This window comes from Thermobia domestica, chromosome 8 (genome assembly GCF_964235325.1).
Source record: "Thermobia domestica chromosome 8, izTheDome1.hap1.1, whole genome shotgun sequence".
In the NCBI taxonomy this organism is placed as follows: Eukaryota; Metazoa; Arthropoda; class Insecta; order Zygentoma; family Lepismatidae; genus Thermobia; species Thermobia domestica.
Window position 1 is genome coordinate 109,815,297 of NC_137461.1, and position 11,019 is coordinate 109,826,315.

General features: G+C 37.0%; 1 pseudogene; it reads right to left on the reverse strand.

Annotated features, from left to right (window-relative positions):
• Positions 1–3,260: 3,260 nt before the first annotated feature.
• LOC145693143 (tubulin beta-4B chain pseudogene) lies at positions 3,261–5,017 on the reverse strand (annotated as a pseudogene).
• Between the last annotated feature and the right edge of the window lie 6,002 nt (positions 5,018–11,019).

Below are 11,019 nucleotides of genomic sequence, written 5' to 3' on the forward strand. Positions count from 1 at the left end.
ATTTTTAAAATTCTCCCCCCGCGTTCCACCTCTGACTTAGTCCCTGATAATCGAATTTGTTATCTTATGTTAGCCCTAGGAATAATTAAATATGCTCTCGAAATTAATGTTCTCATTCGATTGGAAGATTCAAGGACTTGCATCAGAGTCTTTAATCACAATTCCATCGTTTTGCATTGATGAAAGATTGTGAGGTAAAAGTTGAGTTGAGTTGATTTTGAGTTTAACGTCCCTTTTCAGCAGCGAGGCTATATGAGACGTGGACCTACTGATTAACGTGGAATCCAAACCACATGAGCTCCCGCCGGGAATCGAACCCGGGCCTCCCACGCCAAAGGCGCGTACGCTAACCGCTTAGCCACGGAGGAGCTCAGTGAGGTAAAAGTTAACCAAAATTTTCTCTCATCAAGACCTTTTGGTTGATAACGTCATTCATCACCACTTGATATTTTAAGTTTTAAGTTGGCTCTTCATCTTAGGTGATGTTCCTCAATATAAGGAAATGCTTTAATTTTTTTTTTTTTTTTATCCTTCCGTTTTAGCTTCCCGGCGTAAACATACAAGAGATTATACGTAGAAGCATTCCACGTTTATGTTTGTGTATGTGGTACTTTATTTTTTTGGTAATTATTGGCCAAAATCTGAACCAATTTTGGTGAGCATATAGTCCATTGCCTAAGAAATAAGGATAGCTATGCTTGGTGGCTGAGCTTGTTCAGGGACAAGCTCGACTCGGCTTGTAAGATATACTTTATTTCTCAATAATTACTGGCGAAATTTGATAGGCAAGTAGCCATCATCTAAGGAATAAAGATCGCTATATTTGGTGGCCGAACGCAGTCAGGGACAGGCTTGGTTTGTTAAATGTACAAACTCTTTACAACTGGCAACACTTATTCCGTTCAATACTCCCATGGATATTTAATCACTCATTCTTTGCAATATTCCGTTTTTGTGTCATCCGTGCTGGTTCAGTTGATTCTCTGGGACGATTCTAACAAAGAGATCCTGTCGCCATCTGACACTTCGGCCTGATTACTTAAAATGTATATTTTATACTCAGACGAAGTCTGGTCAGTGTGAAGTGCCAGCGGTAGTGCCTTTGTTTTAAATCGCATAAATGAAATACACATACGTAATGATTAAAATACAGATGTATTTTGGAATATATGATTTTTTTTCGTCGTTACCGTACACAGCATTCCGTAGACAGTTTGCAAAGATAAAAGCACAGGAGGGTCCAAACGTTTCAGATGAAACATTGGAGTGAATTAGCGCTTTGCCCATGGCTGGGGATGCCCACGAGACGAGATTTGAGGCTGTCTCGTCTCGAAAATGTGCTGTAAAAGTGATGTCTCGACTCGAAAAATGTACGCTTTTCTATTGGAAGAGCTGTGTCTCAGCTCGAATTTTGTCAGGAAAAGTCTGTCTCGACTCGTGTCGTGCGCATCCCTACCCATGGCCTAAATTTCTCGATCGGAAAGTTTGTGTCTGTTTTCTTTAGAGGTATGGAAAGACACCGTGTATGTGAAGCCAATGTCAACATCGGGAGAGCTACGGGATCGCATTACAACTACATTTATAACCATTAATGACGATATATCAGAGCGCGTAGGAGAGATCTCAAATACCGACCGCATAGATGAAACTTGGACAATTCCTGTGTATTTTCATGTATCATTCGTTATTGTATGTGTTCTCAATTTGTTTTAATACAGACAGCTCTTTCATACTTGATGTGTCATTTATAATTACCCTGTTAACTAGTATTTAACACCATCTGCGTATAAATTTTGTATCAGACTTAACATTAAGCAGAAATCGTTCGCTATGTTTGAAAGTGAATAGAAATTAGCATTAAAGCAATGGATTATGATAAATCAACATCAGATAAGAAATAATTTTAATATTTAATAACATTCAGGAGTAACAAGCGCGTTCGCGCTAGTATTATCGATTGTTTAAGTTTTACGCCTCTTTTCAGGACAGAGGCTATATGAGACTTCGACCTACATTTCAAAGTGGAAAATGAATCACCGTAGTGAGTTCAGTGCTGTCTCATAGGGAATCGAGCCCGGGAATAGCCTACATTCACGAAAGGCGCTCACACTAACCATTAGATTAACGGGAAGGGCGCACGCCTGCGGAAATATTAGCAAATTCATGTGACCAGTACTATAAGATACACTACACACTTTACTTCATAGATAATATTACCAGCAAAAGTGAACTCTTTCCCCTAAATGTTCTCTATTCAGTGATTTCAAAAGAGATGAAACAATTTCGGTACAGCTTTAGATTAAGTTATAGATATTTACATTTTGTTAACATTCAATAAAACTACGTAAATACCATTTATACCGACATTATTGACAAGAAAACACACAGGGCCTTATGCAGAGCCGTTTTGAAGCGCGATTAGTACCATACTAAAGAGTTCGACTAACAAGTCTCATGCAGTAGTCAGTGGTCCTAGTAATATGCTAATCATTCTTCGAAACGTTTCTGCATAAGGCGGACAGAGACTAGATCTACATTTTGCTGGCGGTTGTACAGAGAAGGCATATTATTCTAAGGAAGTGTTTACGAAACCATCAGGCACTTGAATATTCTTTTCGAATCATTAAGAAATGTAAAATCGCACGTAATGGACCTTTTTTTTTTTTTTTTTTTTTTGTAGACTTACTGGTTACAACTACTGTAGATTATTGCTCTATTAATGCATTTGTTCCGATAATTTCTACCCGATTTCACATTTTCGGTGGACATTACTCGAGCAGACGGTTCTACCAAATTTTGACAGATTTCTTACATTTTTAGGTTAGGTTAGAGCTATCAGATTGGTTTTATCAAATTTTGACAAATTTCTTTAATTTTCAGGTTAGGTTTGAGCTTAGGACCGTCCATTATTAACGTACGAACCGAAAATTCCTGCCGTCTATTTCTACCCAATTTGCATTTTTGTATTCTGCCGCCTTCCGCTTTAGTAATTAGTTACACACAAAATACTTTCACTACCAATCAAAATTCATTTCAATATGCTGTGCACTGACAGAAACTACTTACATTCACACTCTCATTCCTTCATGAAAAATGTTTCATACTGTATTTTATCTATAAATTTTCTATTTGGTAGAACTGTCTGCTTGAGTGAATCCCTTCGGTGTATTGTGGTTCACTAACAGATAAAAATCGGAATATATATCCCCAGTAGAACATATAGAAGTTATAATTATTAAATCAAAATAAAAAAGTTTTTCTTTTCCATTTTAATCTCATCATTAAAAAATTTTGTGTATAATACATACAAATCTCTAATAACAATCAAAGGTTTGATGAGATTGTGTAAAAAGTGTATCAAAAAGAGCTAAGCACGATTAAACACTTTAAAATGTATACAATCATTCGAAAACTGCAAAACTGATCTCAAACAATCGCATACATTAAATATGAAGATTAATGTGCCTTATAAAATAATAGTGAAAAGTGTTTCTCAAGCCAAATTTGTAACATTCTTGAAGGTTTTTTAAAACATATTTCACTAACCATTGCTTCACTTTATTCGCCTTCAGTCTCAGGTTCTATTTCCCCTTCCCCAGCATCAGCTTCTTGATATTGTTCATATTCAGTTATTACATCATTTACATTATTCTCTGCTTCAGTGAATTCGACTTCATCCATTCCTTCACCAGTGTACCAGTGGACGAATGCTTTCCTTCGGAACATGGCAGTAAACTGTTCAGTTAACCGTTTAAACAGTTCAACTATAGCAGTGGAATTGCCGATAAATGTTGCTGACATTTTAAGCCCTCGAGGTGGAATATCACAAACAGCTGTCTTCGTATTATTTGGAATCCATTCTACAAAATAACTACTGTTTTTGTCATGAACATTTAACATTTGTTCTTCTACTTCTTTCATAGACATTCTACCTCTAAAAATAGCACCCACAGTTAAATAACGTCCATGCCGTGGATCACACGCAGCCATCATGTTCTTAGCATCAAACAGTTGTTGAGTCAATTCTGGTACTGTGAGAGAACGGTATTGCTGACCTCCCCGAGATGTGAGAGGCGCAAATCCTGGCATGAAAAAATGCAAACGTGGGAAAACTACCATATTTACAGCTAACTTACGTAGATCTGAATTTAGCTGTCCAGGAAATCTAAGACATGTTGTAACACCTGACATGGTTGCTGAAACTAGATGATTCAAGTCACCGTAAGTGGGAGTCGTTAATTTCAGTGTTCTGAAGCATATATCATACAATGCTTCGTTGTCAATGCAAAAAGTCATATCTGTATTTTCAACTAATTGGTTGGTTGAAAGAATAGCATTATATGGTTCCACCACAGTATCTGAAACTTTTGGTGATGGAACTATACTAAAACTGTTGGATATTCTGTCAGGATATTCTTCTTTAATTTTTGATATTATTAAAGTTCCCAATCCAGAACCAGTTCCTCCACCTAACGAGTGCGTTAACTGAAATCCTTGAAGACAGTCACAGCCCTCTGCTTCCTTCCTAATAATATCCATTATGCCAGAAACAATATCAGCTCCTTCTGTGTAATAACCTTTTGCCCAATTATTTCCAGCTCCACTTTGACCAAACATGAAATTGTCAGGTCGAAAAATATCTCCAAAAGGTCCTGATCTTACTGAGTCCATAGTTCCAGGCTCTAAATCCACTAAAATAGCTCTAGGTACATATTTACCGTCCATTGCTTCATTGAAATATATATTGATCCTCTCCAGCTGTAGATCTGAGTCACCGTGATAGGTCCCACAAGGATCGAGACCATGTTCATCAGCTATTACTTCCCAGAATTTAGCTCCTATTTGATTTCCACACTGTCCAGCTTGAATATGAACTATTTCTCTCATTTCTAACTTCTACAACGATAAACCTAATCAAGAAAAAAGTGTACAAATATGACTTAAATCTACACTAACAACACTAATAGCTTCCTATTTATTTACAGAACGTGTTGTTAAGGAAAACATCACGCTTTTCAACTATCTATAGAAGACAGTGTTGCCAAGCCGCCAACGAAGCAAGACGCTCCTATCATTAAGTAATGAATTATGAGAGAGTGAATGTTAGTAAGTAAGGCCAGCTATACACTATAAGATAGATCCTAGGAAATCCCTTACGATTTGTCCTAGAGTCAAAATCTCAACGTTTATGGCATCAGATCGCATGTCATTTCCTGTGTCCTGAACGATCCTATGAGATTTCTCTTGTTTAGAGCACACTCTATTACGGAAAGAAAATTCGTAAGATTTCGATTTAAGCGACATCAGGTGAGAGAAAGTGAAAACAAAACAAGTGAAAACAGAACTGATTAGGTATCTTGTGATCGTGCAGGTTTACTTTAGGTGTACCACTCGAAATAATTGTTGAAAAATTATAATTTGTCACTTTGCTAACTGATTTACGTTGACCGACATGAAAATATCTCACATAGCATAGATAAAATCCCTCAAGGGTACCATCAAAAGCAATTGTTGATAAACTACAATTCTTTTACGATTTGCGTACAAATACGGGGTCCGGATATATAGTATAAAAACTATAGTGTAAAAAACGCAAACCAAGTTGTGCTAGGTGGCCTCTGGAAAGTACGGATGCTATCTAACCGAGTAAGGGCAGGGCGAAGCGACGGCCCGAGCGTCACGCGGGGGGTGCGAACGAAGGAAGCAGGCGCGTCAGTAAATGTAGTGAAAACGAATGGGTTTTGGCAATGATACGAGTTTGAATAACACTTATCATGGTATCGTGGTAGTAGCGCTCCACTTGTAAACATAAATTATAGCTTCTGTAAACTATGCAGAAATACACCGGTGGTGGAAAATAGTATCAGCGGTCATCTTTCATATGCACCCACCTAGGTAAATGTTTCGCAGCAGGAATCCAGAAGTAGGCAAAACATACAAAATTTACAGGAGGAATGGAAGATGCAAGTAGTAGACCTAACACAACCTAACCAAATCTAACCTAATGAAATTAACTAACTTAAACTAACCTAATATTAATAGAAATAAGCGAAATTCTATCACTTTTTGAAAATTGTGCTGGACCCATATACTAATATAATCTAACGTAACATAACCGTAATTAACCTGAACCAACCTAAACTAATGTGAATAGAAACTACCGAAATTGTAACATTTCTTAGAAAAATTTGCTGGACCCTTTCTGCTAAACATTGTCTCTCATCTATTTTATCCGTCGCTAAAACATTTATAATGATTTTCTACTAGTAATCCTACAGTTGTAAACATAAAATACAGCTGTATTACTTTGTATTTAATTATGTTGCTTGCAGAAATTTGTTCCTTATAAATAAGTCTTTTCATGTAAAGTATTAAATTTTACTTCTAAATCTTCTAAAATGTGGTGCGCCAAAAGTATACCAGCACCCTTCTTACTTCTTTTCTTTTTTCTCATTTTAGAGGTATGCAATTTAACAATATACTAGCGCCTGATATTAATATCAGTGGGAAGTGCAGTGTAATTCTTCAACTTTGTACTTTTATTAAATAGAACTATTTCACAATATTGATAAGCGTCATTCGGTCAGACAGGAAAACTCTTCACGTGTATGGTACAAAAAGGGTAGGATTACCTACAAGATATGTCATAACATTTTCCCGAAGATAAATCCTAAGACATTTCCTAGGATTGATCTCGTAGTGTATAGAACGCCTAAGGATTTAAAAAACTAGTAATAGATTTTTATCTCCACCACGTGAAAAAATTAGATTTGTATGGCAAATTGAAACCGGAAGTCGTGGTAGATTTCTATCACTTCCAGTTTTAGTAGAGAGATTAGAGTAGAGATGGAATATATTCTTGGAACGTTTAATTGGTTGCAGAAAACTGCTTCTCATTATCTATTACCATTTTTGCTCTATAGTCGTCAGCATTAAAAACGGAAATGTTGATTTCTATCACTTCAGGTAGACAGATCACTACCATCGACGAATTGATTCCTAACTCTTGACCCTTACAATCTGTCCAAAATTGATGAAGATCAATCAAGTAGTTTTTGTCTCCGTACGGACGAACAGACAAGGAAAGTAGAGTAGAACCGGGTACTCAGGTTCAAACCAGGTACCCCTCTTTAAGGTAAATAAACGCTCTTTCTCCACACGATCCCCCCTAGGTGGTTGTATTAAGGTACCACCACTAGAGAAGGAGAAGAAGCGGCCATTACAGCAATCACCTGCGATCAGTTGTGTTGTATCAATGATGTTTTTTTTTTTTGTGTGTGTGTGTGTGTGTGTGTTTTCAGGCATTTGCATTTCGAGTTTTGGACGTTAGATTTTCAAGTTTAAAAAGGCTTTGTCCGTCCGTAGACAGAAGTCAAAGCAAAAATGGTAAGAAATATCGAGACACGGATTTTTGCGATCGATTCGGTGTCCCAAGAATAGATTTTATCTTCTCCATCAACCCTCTATTCAAACTAGAAGTTGTTCAAGTGAGTCATATCCGGTTTCAACATTTATCGTAAACTACACTATCGTACGAAAACTACAACATATAGCAAGAAGTGCTTTTTTTTTTTTTTTTTTTTTTTTTTTACAAACGATTCAGCATCTCAAAGCAATGTACAACGACAATTCCGAACAATCTACCAAAACCGGAAGTGATTAAATTTTACTACTACTTCCGGTTTCAATATTGGTTTCCGTAGAGCAAGAACGATAAGAGAGATCAAAATACAGTCTCTTGGAATTGTTTCAGCTTCCTAAACGAAGGCTCTATCTTCTCCCGTAACCTTCTATTGAATCCGGAAGTGTTTCAAATTAGCTAGTTTTGCTTTCAAATTTATCGCCATAGAACAAAAATGGTAATAGACAGCGACAAGCGGTATTCTGCAACTGATTCAAAATTTCAAGATATATACATCACAACCTGCAACACTACCAAAATTGGAAGTGATTGAAATTTACTACTAGTTCCAGTTTCAACACTGGTTTCCGTAGAGCCAAAGGGGTAAGATATATCGGAATGCGATTTTTGCAACTGACTCAGTTTTCCACAATGGAAATGGTTCAAATGAACGAATTCCGGTTTCAACATTTATCGCCATAGAACAAAAATGGTAATATATATATATATAGCGACAGGTGGTTTTCTGCAATCGATTCAGAATGTCAGGAGAACATACTATCAAAACGCAGAGCACTGTACCAAAACCAGAAGTGGTTTAAACGTATTATTACTTCCGGTTTTAATACTGATTTCCAAAAAGCAGTATTAAATGATAAATGATATCAAGATGCAGTTTTTGCAATCGATTCAGCTTCCCAAGAGTAGGTTCTATCTTCTCCCTTAATCATATATTCATTCCGGAATTGATTCAAATTAACTATCTTTAGTTTAAGTCTTTATCGCCAAACAGAAACAGTAAAGGATAGCGAAAACAGTAATGGAGAGCGAGTAATGGCTTTTTGATATGGAATCAGTGTCCGAGAAGTAGGTTCTGCCTTTAATCTGATTAATGTATTGCAACAGGAGTTACACATGTACTACTTCGATATGGAGTTGATTTTGAGTTTAACGTCCCTTTCAGCAGCAAGGCTATATGGGGCGTGGACCTATTGATTAACGTGAAATCCGAACTACATTACCTCTGCCAGGAATCGAACCCGAGTCTTCTACTCCAAAAGCGTGTATGCTAACCGCTTAGCTACGAATGTGTTCTATACTCCTTCAAGTTTAAGTATTGGATTCCCATAATTTTGAAGTCTACCGTGATTTCATACTGTGAAACGAAACTCACTTATTTGTTTTGATAAACAATATGTGGTGGAAAGTATGATCGTGTCTAACTAGGTCTAAGAGGAACCCGGCAACTAGAGAATTCAAAATAATTCTAACGTTTGCCAATAATATAAGGAGAAATAACTGAATTTCTTATAACAATCTCTTTTTTATATATATTTTACAGAAGTATGAAAACTCGTAAGTATTTAATTTTAAAAATATCTTTTGTTCTGATAAGACTAATACGTAGAGAAACTTGTAAAAACTGAAGAATGATTTGTTGAGTTTGTCACTTGTCACTTAAACTTCAAGAAAGGTATTAGTAAATGAAAACTACGGTAAGAAAATAAGTTTACATTAAGAATAATCTTGTATATATGTTGTAGCTCGAAATAGATGTTTATTATAAAAATAAAGCCTAAAGCCTTTATACATTTCTACTTGTGACAGTGCACGTTGACAATAAATCGGCATGCATATTAGTGATCGGCAAAATTCTTTTGTGCTTTAGAAACACGTTCTTATGAGCGAGTTTACTCTTTTGCTGGGTATATTTTAACAAGGAGATACTTACCGTAAGCCAATAGGGAATATTAACGCCAAAGAGAGCAAAGGAAGAGAAGAGCATAGAGATTTAGGGCTTAGCGATATACACCCTCCATTCCAAAAGAAACCGAACTTTTGAAAACAAATAGTACCACTAGTGCCATCTGTTGTAATATTTTACCGGTAGATGGCGTAGTCCCTTATTGACAACTGGTATAAACGTCATGAGATTTGGATGCACGGCAACAAAGTTATTGCGTTTCAACTGTCAGTGAGTTGTGTACATCGGTCGGAAAATGAGTTTCAAACAACGAGCTGCAATTGAGTTTTGTGTTAAACTGGGTAAAACTTTTAGTGAAACGCACCAAATGCTACAAAATGCATATGGTGATGAGTGTCTATCTCGTACGCAAGTTTACGAGTGGTTCAGGCGATTCAAATCGGGTAGAGAGACGCTGGATGATGACGAAAGATCAGGCCGTCCCAGAACCGGATTATCGGAAGAAAACATCGAAAAAGTGCGTGAATTCATCAAACATAACAAGAAATCGTCGGTGAAAGTTATTGAAATGGAATTAGGCATTCCTCAAACAACCGCATACCGCATTTTGACCGAAGTTTTGGGCCTTAAGAAGGTTAATTCGCGGTTTGTACCACACAAACTCACCGAAGACCAAAAAGTTGATCGAATTGCCCATTGCAAAGACATCGTTAAAAGTGCTCGGCAGGATCGAAACTTCTTGAAATCGATTGTAACTGGTGACGAGACGTGGTGTTTTGAATATGAGCCCGAAACAAAGCGGCAAAGTGCTGAATGGAGAGCGCCGGATGAAGGAACACCCAAAAAAAGTCGCTTGGTGAAGTCAAAAGTTAAGGTGATGCTGATTTGTTTTTACGATTCAAAAGGAATTACCCACAAAGAATTTGTTCAGCCCGGCCAGACAGTCACTGGAGAGTTTTGCTTGGGCGTCATGAAGCGTTTGCTGGCAAGAATTCGTCGTATTCGGCCAGAATATCGCGAAATCGGCAATTGGACTCTTTTGGACGATAATGCACCATCACCTCGTTCGCGACTTGTAACTGAATTTTTGGTCAAAAATCACATTATTCGGTTGCATCATTCGCCCTATTCACCAGATCTCGCTCCGTGCGATTTCCATCTGTTCCCGAAACTGCATTTGGCGATGAAAGGAAAGTGGCACGCATCGATTGATGCCATTAAGAAGGCGACGACCGCCGTCCTAAAGACCATTCCAATAAAGGACATGGAGAAGTCGTTTGATAACTTGTTGGAGCGTGCAAATATGTGTATCGATGCAGAAGGGGAATACATTGATTAATAAAAATGATTTGTTCCAAAATGTACATTGCTTTTTTTGTTTTTTTTAAAACGTTCGGTTTCTTTTGGAATGGAGGGTGTATACTATTCATATTTTGAATCTTGGTATTGCACTGTATTCTAAGTTTTTTCATCCTAGCTTTCCGCAATAATAGTGTCTCCACAGGTTCCCGAAGAGGCAATTTTCGCTTAATTGAGATATTATTAGGATCACGCAAGTGGAACTTATTATGACAATTTTCACTATCTACCAAAGTTTACTTCCTCTGAATCGAGTGAGTTTTCTGATTAGGAAAAATAAAACCTCATTACTCATAGATTTTAGAAAATCTTTATTTTAAGTACGCATTGCACT